Here is an 11,219-nt window from a genome sequence, read left to right as displayed (position 1 = left end):
TCCCCAGGAGAGCATCTTCAAAATAATCTAAATAAAAATTCAGTCATCTTACATATTTATAATTGCAAACTGATTAAAAGAACTAAGTGAAGGGGCACCTGGGTGTCGCAGTTGTTAAGTGTCTGCCTTCTGTTCAGGTCATGATCCCAGCGTCCTGGGATCGAGCCCTGCATTGGGCTCCCTGCTCGGTGGGGAGCCTGCTTCTCCCTCTCCCACTCCCCCTGCTTGTGTTCCCTCTCTCACTGTCTCTTTCAAATAAATAAATAAAATCTTAAAAAAAAAAAAAAGATCTAAGTGGAAAGACTATCTGGTCTAGAAAAATATTCCTTCAAGAATTAGATTTTTGGGGCGCCTGGGTGGCTCAGTCATTAAGCGTCTGCCTTCGGCTCAGGTCATGATCCCAGAGTCCTGGGATCGAGCCCGCATCGGGCTCCCTGCTCTGCGGGAAGTCTGCTTCTCTCTCTCCCACTCCCCCTGCTTGTGTCCCCTCTCTTGCTGTATCTCTCTCTGTCAAATAAATAAATAAAATCTTAAAAAGAAAAAGAATATATAAACATATTTTTTAAGGTGTCCCATCCTGGGTTCTCTGTCCTAGAATTTGGTAACCAGTTCAAGCTTAGGTTGCTTCAACAATTCTGGATGCTATGAGGTCTCCATCTTATAACCATGTTTCTCTGGTTCACCTCAGAACTGACTGGAGAAGTTACCTTCTACATTGTCATCATCCAGGTTATCCTCCCAGAGGTTTGCTTCTTCATCTTCATCTAAACCAGACCAATCTTCCTCAGGGAACTCCCTTAACTTGTTATCCTCCTCCCGGAGACCCAAGGCCACCAGCTGCTTTTTCTCTGACATTGCAACCCTCCATGCCAAAAACCTCTTAGGCCAGTGGCAAAGTTGAAACCCTCACTTTCCCTCACGACTGCTGTCTCCGAGGAGGCTGGCTCTACCTTAGAGATGTGGGATATTTAACTCTCTTTATTGTATGAGTTTAGGATTCTTTTCCTATTTAAGCAAAATCACCATGAACATCCTTGTAGAGGTGTCTTTGAATAGAAATGAAAGCATAATGGTAGAATAAAATTTTAGATGTGAAATTGTCAGGTGAAAGGGTATATGTATTTAAGTTTTGAAATATTTTGCTAAGTTTCTTCCAAAGAGACTGCCAACCTATAGCACCCCCAACAGGGGCCATCTGGCACACTTCACTCTTATCAACAACACCGTGTATTATCAAAATTTTTTAACTTTTCAGTTTGATAAGTAGAAAATAGCATTTTATTGATGTTTTCATTTTTATTTATTTATGAGTAAGGCTGAACATACTTTAATATGCATAAAAACCATTTGTTTCCCCTTTTCAATTATTCATCAAATATTTACTGACCATGTATAATATGCCATGCATTGTGCTAGGTAATATAAAACTGAACCAAATACACACAACCTGTGATTCATGGAACTTACTGTCTAGTAGGGGAGGCAGACATGAAGCAATTCATTACAGAAACAATTATTTGATTACTGTTGTGATAAGGGTAGGATGTTATAATAAGAGGATGTAACAGGGGGCCTATCCTAGTCTAGGAGGATAAAGAGGATTCCTAGAGAAGTAAACTGAGACCTGAAGGCAGGCTGGTATTAACAATGCTAATAGCAACATCTCAATGCCTTGGTCCCTCCTCCCTAACTCTTTCAGATCCTAGGGAATGACTGCACTTCCTTCTTAGAGCAGACTCAGACACACCTCACCAAGAGGTGACCAGGGAACAAGATGGGAAAGCAAATCTGACTCATTTTCATTATTTGATCTGGTGAAAAGTTTGGTGGCCAAGTGGCTGAAATCAGTGACAAGATTTTGTTTTAAAATGTTAATTTTAATATCTTATTTGTTAATTTGTCAAAGATCAAGAGATAAATAAATTGAGTTCTATTTAATAGAATGACAAATTTTTCCTCACTCCAAAATCTTACATTTCTGTTGTTCTTTGATTATCAAAAATCAGATTCCTGTACTATATGTTGGCTAACTGAATATAAATTAAAAAAAAATCAGATTCCATCATCTGACCTTAATGTTGTCTAACAGTTGTAAAATCTTGGAAGTTTGCTGAAAAGATCTTTTTTTCAGTTATAGCCCTTTAATATATTGAGAACTTGAGAGTAAAATTTCATATTTGAATTATAGAGAAATGAGAGCTGGAAGACATTTTTAAAATAATAATAAAAAAAGGGATGAAATTAGCTGCCAGCAAATAACTTGGGGAAAGAATACTGGGAAGTCATGTGACCTCAACCTAGCCCTCATCATGTAACCTTGTAATCATATCCTCTTGTTCTAATCCTGTCTGAACCTATCTGAGGATTGCATTATGTAATTAAAAAGATTCAGGTTGCTCTCCACTATGAGCCATTGGTACCTAGCACTGTAAGATCTATGTGGTTATGATTATTATATTAGCTTCTTGAAGACCAGCTGGTTTGGCTTTTGGGGGATGTCAATAGCTACTTTGATAGCTACATGAGGTGCTCAACCTTTCTGTACAGTTACCTTGGAAAATCACATTCTTTGTTTTTGTTTTGCATATTTATTTATTTATTGTGATTACTTTTTATTTTTATCAAAGTAATCATCCACTAATTAAATGATATTACCTCACTTCTCTGCAACTCTTATTCCTATTCCTGAAAACTACCCACTATCTACTATTTTATTTTTCATTTTTAAAAAAAAGATTTATTTCTTCATTTTGAGAGAGAGTGTGCATGAGTGTGGGGAGGGGGGAGGGGCAAAGGGAGAGGGAGAATCTCAAGCAGACTCCCTGCTGTGTGTGGAGCCCGATGTGGGGCTCAGTCTCACCACCCTGAGATCATGACCTGAGCTGAAATCAAGAGTCAGACACTTAACCAAATGAGCCACCCAAGCACCCCAACTATCTACTATTTTAACTGTTTTCTCTAGTATTTGCCTCTGTGTTTCTAAATGTGGAATTTATACTGCTCTACTCTATCTTGATTTAATAATTTTAGATAGTATATTATATGTGTCCTGTTAATGGTAGATGTGGATTTAGCAATTTAGTACTTTGAGTATCAGGCTGTACATTCCTCCCTCTGCTTCCCACCCCCCCCAAAAACCCCAAAACAATTAGAATGCTTTCAAGTGAGGATTACAGAAGACCCTGACTTTACTGGCTTAATAAGGACATTTATTATTTCCATTTAACAGAAATCTAAAGATATTATCTCTGGGTTGCATAACTCAGTGGCATCATCAAAACCTGAGTCTTCTGATCTTTGCTTTACTATCCTTGGGGTGTTCACTTTGTCTTTAGATTGCCCTCATGATTGCTGGATGGAGGCAGCAAATTTAGTTGTCTTTAACATATATCCACAGAAAGAAGAGGAGACTGACTCTTCCTTGCATTTCTGTTTAAGAAGCCCCTCAACAGAATTGGACGTATGCGTCTTCCTAAAACTTTCATAACTGAAGGGATGGATGGGATTATCATGATTGGGACTAAATAGATTTATCTTCTGGGGCTGGTATTGGGATCAGCCTCCCCCAAAGGACATTGCCAGACAGAAAATGGTAGATACCCGAACAAAACCTAGGTGGAAAAAGATGGGACAGGGAGGGAAGGAATACTGGCTAGATAGCAACACTCCACCATCATAATAGAGTTATAATTTTTAGTTCAATTGGTAGTCATAGATAACACTATACTATATAAATATTGTTTATTCCTATGACAAATAATGTATTATGATTTAATTTTCTTGCTTTTACAGTTCTTGTGCTTGTTTTTCCTGGAGTTGATGATTGTAACATTTGTTTTACTTGCATACCTTTCAGTATTTATCTTTAATTTTTTCCATGAGATTTGTCTAACCCCTCCCAATAATTTCCCCAATGCTAAGCAAGTCAAATAGTTTATTAACTTTCTTGTTTTTCTAGGAACTTTCCTCCCGGAGACCTCCAGACTGGTTGTTCTCTAGGTCAGCTGTTATCCTGCAACTATTCTTTGACTCATTCCTGAATTAGATACCCTGGTTTTTGGAATCCATGATTTCTCTTTTTCTTGACTTATTTACTTATTTTGCTGGACACATAGTAATTTTTATGAGACAGGAAGTAAATTTATTTAGCCTTTGTGTGTTGGCAAATGCTTTTTAGTCCACTCTAAAGCCTAACCACGTAGAAATTCTAGGTTGAAATTCTAGGTTGAATGTCATTATCTTTCAAAATTTTAAAAAACTTCTGATCTTTTGCCTTCTGTCATTTAGGGTCATTATTGAAAAGTTCAAGGCCATTCTCATTTCTTTTATTCTCTCTTCTGAAGACTTAAGGGATTTTCAGTTTATCCCCAGTAGTCACTAATTGTGTGATGCAGTCCTTGGAATGGAACTTTTGAAATTAATCCTGCTGGTCACTTGGCAAGTCCTTTCAGGCTACAGACTTATGTCCTCAGCACCACTAGTTGTCTTGAATTACTTCTTGATTATCATTCTTTCATTTTGTCTTTTTCTCTTCCTGGTATCCAGACCTATTAGATGTTCCATGGCCAGGACTGATTATCCAATTTTCTTATCTTTTGTGTCTTTCTTCTATTCCCCTGCTTTCTTTTTCTCTACTTTCTGGGAAGACTTTATTTTCCAACCCTTCTATTTAATTAAAAATTTTCTTAGTGTATAGATTTTTAAATTCCAAGAACTCTTTCCTGTTCTTTGATTACCTGTTTTCTTTGCACCTATTCTTTTTTACAGGATACACCTTCTCTTATTTCTCTGAGACTATTCTTTGTAAGTTTTTATCTCTTCTCTGTATTGTGTCCTTTTCCCTCCCACCCCTCAAAATTTTCAAGTTTTATTTCTCCCTTTCTTTGCATATTGTTTGCTTGTTTAGGTCTCTCTCTTCCATGTTGTTGTTGTCCAGAAATATCTGATAAGTCTTGGGTGTTCATTATATTTAAGGGTGGAACCCTAAGCAGCTGGTTGGCCACTTCTTCTATGAGGTTTTTCATGATTCCTCTAACCTATGTGTTTTTACCCTTTTAATCCCCAAAGCACTCTGAATCTCTTCTACAGCATTCACATTCTGCTTTACATCAGTTTCCTCTAAACTAGCCCTATAAATGTAAACTCTCCTATGAGATATGGATTCATTCCCCTGGGATAAAGACTTCAGCCGAGGCTGGATAGCCCCGGAGCATTTTGTGTTTCTTCCATTTCACTGTCAGTGCTGTTTATCACTGTCCATTCAGGAACATGGTTGAAATTCCTGGATTATCCTTCCTTGCATAATCTGGTAAAACCAAGCATAGAATAGTTTGGTAAATTTACAAAGTAAAAGTTACAGGTATTTTCTTTTTGTATTTTCATTGATCTCTGGGCAGGATAGTTATCCTTTGATGAGTCGCTGAGTTTGCCAATAATCAGGGAGCGGCAAATGATACTCCAAGAAGCCATAAAAGAGGGCTTGCTAAAAATTGGAGTGATTTGTGTGCATTCATTATATCAAATTGTGGTGTATAATACATGCCTCTCAACTCAAAATGAAAATATGATCAGAAAGAGTGTTTCTTTGAAGGATGATGAAGAGCTTCTAAGCAATATAGTACTTTCTAGCAACAGTTTTGGTCAGGGAAGGTATGGCAGTTTTAAAAAATTGGCTGCAATTTTTTTTGCCACCCCTCCTATCAAGAGGGTATTAAAGAAAAAATGTTTCAAAGTGAATACGTTTTTCTCAACTCCCTTAGCAATAGTCATTGTTTACTTGGTTATTAAGAATGTGTGTGTGTGTGTGTGTGTGTGTGTGTGTGTGTATTTAATATATATTTTTTATTTTATTTTATTTTTTTAAAGATTTTATTTATTTATTTGAGAGAGAGAGGGAGTGAGCATGAGAGAGAGAGCAAGCACCAGCGGGGAGAAGGCAGAGGGAGAGGGAGAAGCAAACTCCTCACTGATCAGGGAGCCCTACACGGGGCTGGGTCCTAGGACCCCGGGACCATGACCTGAGCCGAAAGCAGATGCTTAACTGACTGAGCCACCCAGGCACCCCAAGAATATATATATATATATATATATATATAGTATATATATAAGTATATACAATATAAATATATTTTAGAGAAGATAAGAATGATTTCAGTACTAATAGATTAAATACTTAACTTCTCTATGGACTAGAAAGAACATTTACCTTGAAACATTGTTCATATAATTATATATCATGAAACAATAGCTAGTGTGAAATCAATGATATTTTAAAAAATTGCATCAAGTGGTGTAAAGGAGTTGATAGGGGAAAGCTTACTAAGATTTTCTGAAAGATGAACAAAATGAAAGGTTAATCTTTTTGATGGTGAACAGTTCAAGATTTGCTTCCCTTTGCAGTGGGGGAAAAAAAAAAAGGAAAATCAACTCTGACAGTTTTCCTGAATGTTAATGTTCATTTGCTTAATTAATTCCCTGAAAACTGTGGTGTGTACTCAGTGAGTGAGTATGTATGCTTATGTGCTTCTGTGTGTACTTGGCCAGGTTGAGGTGATAAAAGGAGAGGCAAGCAGAGTGCTTTATCTCAGAGAAGCCTTACCTTACTCTGTCTGATAACTCAAAATGGGGAAATGATAACAAAAATAAAAATAGACATACACTTGGGATAGTCGTGCATGTATTCAAGTGTTGGTCAGGGAAGGTATGGCAGTTTTAAAAAATTGGCTGCAATTTTTTTTGCCACCCCTCCTATCAAGAGGGTATATTTCCCTTCCCTTTGAATCTCAGCTGGCTTGTGATTCATTTGACCAATAGATGCAGCAGAAATGATGCTGTGTGACTTCTGAAGCTAGGCCAGAAAGGTGATATAGATTCAGCTTTTGGAAACCTGAGCCACCATGTAAGTTTCCATGCTGCCATGCTGGGAGAAAATCCAGGTCACACAAGAGGCGATGGGTAGGTGCTTTGCACCAGCTAAGGTCTGACAGGCAGCACCACCAGCCAGATATCTGAGTGAATATACCTCCAGGTGATTCCAGCATTTCTTTCCCTCCCATACCCTAGAGTCAATCCTAGCTGTTGAGTCCTCCCATCTGAGACCTCAAATATCATGGAGGTGGAGGCAAGTCTTATTCACTGTGCCCTGTTGGAATTCCTGATCCACAGAACTCATGAACTTAATAAAATGGTTGTTTTAAGTTGCTAAGTTTTAGAGTAATTTATTACATGGCAATAGTAAATAAAATAGAAGGGGTCAAAGGGAGTAGATTCATTAGATTCCAGGGGAAGAAAGCTGGGTTGAGAGATGACTACTGAGTGGAAGCAAAATTTCTAAACACATGGATAAGCCATGAGCAAGGCTTCATGTGGCGGTCCTTAATCGTTCTGCTACAACCCTGGGAACTCTCCTTCATGTATATTTAACAGCAACCACAAGAGTGCAAAAGAATTAAAATACTAATGTTCTCTCATTCTGTCCAGTTTTTCATGAGTTCCTCCAGCTTTCGTAGAATATTGCTGGGTGGTATAGATCCCCTTTCCTAGTGCCTTTGGTGACATCTGAAACAGTGTTTTTATTTATTTATTTATTTTTTATTTTTTTAAAGATTTTATTTATTTATTTGACAGAGAGAGACACAGTGAGAGAGGGAACACAAGCAGGGGGAGTGGGAGAGGGAGAAGCAGGCTTCCCACTGAGCAGGGAGCCCGATGCGGGGCTCGATCTCAGGACCCCAGGATCATGACCTGAGCCGAAGGCAGACGATTAAAGACTGAGCCACCCATGAGCCCCTGAAACAGTGTTTTTAATACTAACATGAAGTTATGTTAAGAAGATTAATAAATGGAACCATATCAAATATTAGGGGTCTAAGTTCACACAAACTTTGTGGGACTCCAAGCTGTACAACTCATTTATCTAATTTGCAAATCATACCACTTAACTCCTCTTATAGGTGGGTATTTAAGCTCATGGGCACACTCAGTCTTTGCTGTCACCCAGTGTTTCCTGAGATGCCCAGCAAGCCACAAATCTTGTAAATCAGAATATTTTCTTTCAAGTTCACTCCATTTTTTAAAAGTTTTTTTCATTTATTTAATATCTACATGTAACATGTGGCTCGAACACACGACCCCGAGATCAAGAGTCCTGTGCTCTTCCAGCTGAGCCAGCCAGGCGCCCCAAGCTCACTCCAGTTGAACCATCATTTCTCTTTACTGTTGCTCCTGATTTGGCTGTCTTTGGTTTTTTTTTTTTTTTTTTTTTTTGGCTGTGAGCATTTTTACCTCTTGCTTTCATTGAAGATACAGAGGGAGCAGTAGGGTATCAACTCACTCAATTACTCTCCATACATCTTTCTGGGGTTGCAGACCTATGGGTACACAAACTATTTTGATGTTGATGGGGGGAGAGGACACCTGACCTTTTTGCAGACGGTTGCCAGCTTGTTTACCCCTTCATTCTATTGCTTTTTCTCCAGAGAGTTGCTTTCTGTTTCCATTGGGTTTTTTTTTGTGGACCCCTGTTTTCCAAGCCTCTCTTATTACATGCGTGTATTATACTGAGGGTAAATAAGAATCAAGGTGGGATAACATTTAGTCATAACTTAAATGTGTTAAAATTTAACTTTCTTTTTTTCCCCACTCTATACTCGAACCTATGTTGCTCATGAGTCGTTGTTTCCTCTAGTAGTAGAAATCGCTTGTGTTTTTTTTTTTTTTAAAGATTTTATTTATTTATTTCACAGAGAGAGACAGCGAGAGAGGGAACACAAGCAGGGGGAATGGGAGAGGGAGAAGCAGGCTTCCCGCCGAGCAGGGAGCCTGATGTGGGGCTCGATCCCAGGACCCTGGGATCATGACCTGAGCTGAAGGCAGACGCTTAACGACTGAGCCACCCAGGCGCCCCTAGTAGAAATCACTTGTAATAGGATCCATAAATGGAAGTTTAGGGTTGGGATCCTAAAATGACAAATGCCAGATGGCAGAGTAGATTGTGAGATCACAGAGTAGAATTTGAAAAATTTCAAAGGAAGTTTCTAAACTTTTTTGGTATTGAAGTTCTAAAAGGATAGCTTTGGAAATGGGAAGAGAGGATTGGATAGAGGATGTCTTTGAAAAGAGTTCTGTTGTAAGCTCTTCCTGCCTTGTTTTTCCTCATCTCAAACCTGGCGAGAAGAGTTCCTTAGAAACCTTGATATGTGATTCATGCAGTTTTGCGGGCAGGAGGGTGGCAGTGTGGACTGGTGTTTGACTTCTGACTGAAAAATGTAAAAGGCAGGAATGTGGACTATCCAGCTGATCCAAGGTGGGAGCAAAGGATGCGTGTGTGTGTTTACTCCAACAGATACGGTCATTGGGAGAAAGAACAGACCTGGGGCTCTTTTAAATCTTGTCTAAGCCTGGACCAAGTGATGGGAACCCAAGGGAGAGAATGGGTTGTGGAATGCTGAGGTGGAGCAGCTAGGCAGAGAAAAATGCATCCACCAGGACTAGAAATGAAACTGAATATTCCCAGTGAGGATTTCTGAAGGGGCTCATAAAAGGGCCTGTAAGAGCCAGCTTTAGACATCTGTCAGACCAGAGGGCAAGGACCATTGACAGTCTTAATCAAGTACTAACTTTCCTGTTCCCCCTCCCTGCTCCCCTTTCCCTTTTCTCTTCCTCCTGTTTTGACCCTGGAGGAGTCAGAAAACACAGCTAGCAAGATAGCAAGGTAGGTATTGAAGCCTATGGTGGGGAAATAGCATCATGTTCCATTCTTTGGGTCTACCTACAAAGACCCCAGTTGAAAGAGGGGAGAAGTTGAACTGTTAAATCAAATTAAATTGGTAATTACTTGAGGTCGCACACTTTTATTTCCTGAATTGAGACTTTGTTTGCAACTTGATGTAACCATTTGGGCTTTTTACTATCTAAGAATGACTGGAAAAGTCTGAGACTGCCTGAATTTCATCCAGGGTGAAGGGATTTTTCATCATATCAAGTATTGCTGATATTAGGGAAGATATACAGTGGAATAATTTGCAATATTTAGCTCTTTAGAAGTACCTACCACATTTTAGAAGATTTATAGTTTCCAAATATTTAATGTTCATGGTTATATAATGGACATTTTTGGTTTTCAATGGTTTTCCAGTGTTTTAAAATAAAATATTTTGTCTTTTTAGAAAAAAATTAAAAAGCAAAGGGACTAAGTTGCAAGTGCTTGATAAGGTACAGTGATTGTTGCTTTTTTTTTTTAATTGCAATAAGGTTTGACTTGCAAGATATCAGCCAAAGCACAAAAGATTAAGCAAAGAGTTTTATATTAGCCATAGCAACAGTTCCATATAGAAAGTAAGGGCAGATTTTTACCCCCACAAGGATTAAAGACCTTTCTCAGTTGGGGAAAGGAGGGAAGTTCAAATACCAAGAAGATCCAAATAATTTATTCAAAGTCACCATCTTAGGGTTCAACTTAATTACACAAGTAAAAGTTTTGTCCAAGATGTTCCTGACACATGAAGCTTTGGGTGAATTTCAGAAATGTTAACGAAAGTATCTTCCTGTTTTGCCTGTGAATGTTTGGATATTGCTCTATTGTTGGTTAATATCCACTATAGATACTGGTTGTAGGCTGGCCCAAGAGTCTTCAAGCACTGAAGGCTTCAAATAACTTTCCACCTCATTAGACATTCTTTTTTCTCTACCACACCCTGAGCCAAATGGTGTTGATGTCCTTGGCGAACCCTGGGCTAGGTCTGCTGCTGCCCTGGGGAGTAGCCAAATGATGGCTGGGACCCCGTAGGGGACTTGGAGTAGGAGCCAGAATAGTTGCCAGGGGAAAGAGACCCGAATCAGGCCCCCAGGGAAGCTGCCGCCATCTGGTGGAGAGTGGCTGCTCTGGAAAGGCCTAGACCTGGCCCCTACCGCAGGCAGGCGGTGTGTGGTAGGATGTCGTGGAGTCTGGTATTGTCCTGAGGGGAGTGCGGCCATGGTCCTCGTCTGCCAGGGTACCCTGGAAGCTGCTTCCCTTAGTCCCTTTGCTTTTGCTTTGAAACGTGTGTGTCTTCTGAGAGCTGATGAAGCAACTCAGTTGGCCTCTTTGTTCTAGGCTATAGGTAGGAAGCCTCAGGGAAACTAAGAATTACTAAGGGCTATGAGACCAAAACAGCATCAGTTTAATTTTTAAAAATATGATCCTGCCACATGCCAATATTAGGCAGGCCCATGGCATATAT

The 11,219-nt window shown here is 39.2% G+C and overlaps 2 pseudogenes; both read right to left on the bottom strand.

Moving 5' to 3' along the window:
* Positions 1-642: 642 nt before the first annotated feature.
* Positions 643-855, bottom strand: LOC118522757 (26S proteasome complex subunit SEM1 pseudogene; annotated as a pseudogene).
* Positions 856-10,527: 9,672 nt separating this feature from the next.
* LOC144381545 (M-phase-specific PLK1-interacting protein pseudogene) lies at positions 10,528-10,974 on the bottom strand (annotated as a pseudogene).
* Positions 10,975-11,219: the final 245 nt, after the last annotated feature.

The sequence above is a fragment of the Halichoerus grypus genome, chromosome 4 (assembly GCF_964656455.1).
Source record: "Halichoerus grypus chromosome 4, mHalGry1.hap1.1, whole genome shotgun sequence".
Lineage (NCBI taxonomy): Eukaryota > Metazoa > Chordata > Mammalia > Carnivora > Phocidae > Halichoerus > Halichoerus grypus.
Note: the sequence above shows the minus strand (reverse complement) of the source record. Positions and strands in the feature narration are given on the sequence as shown.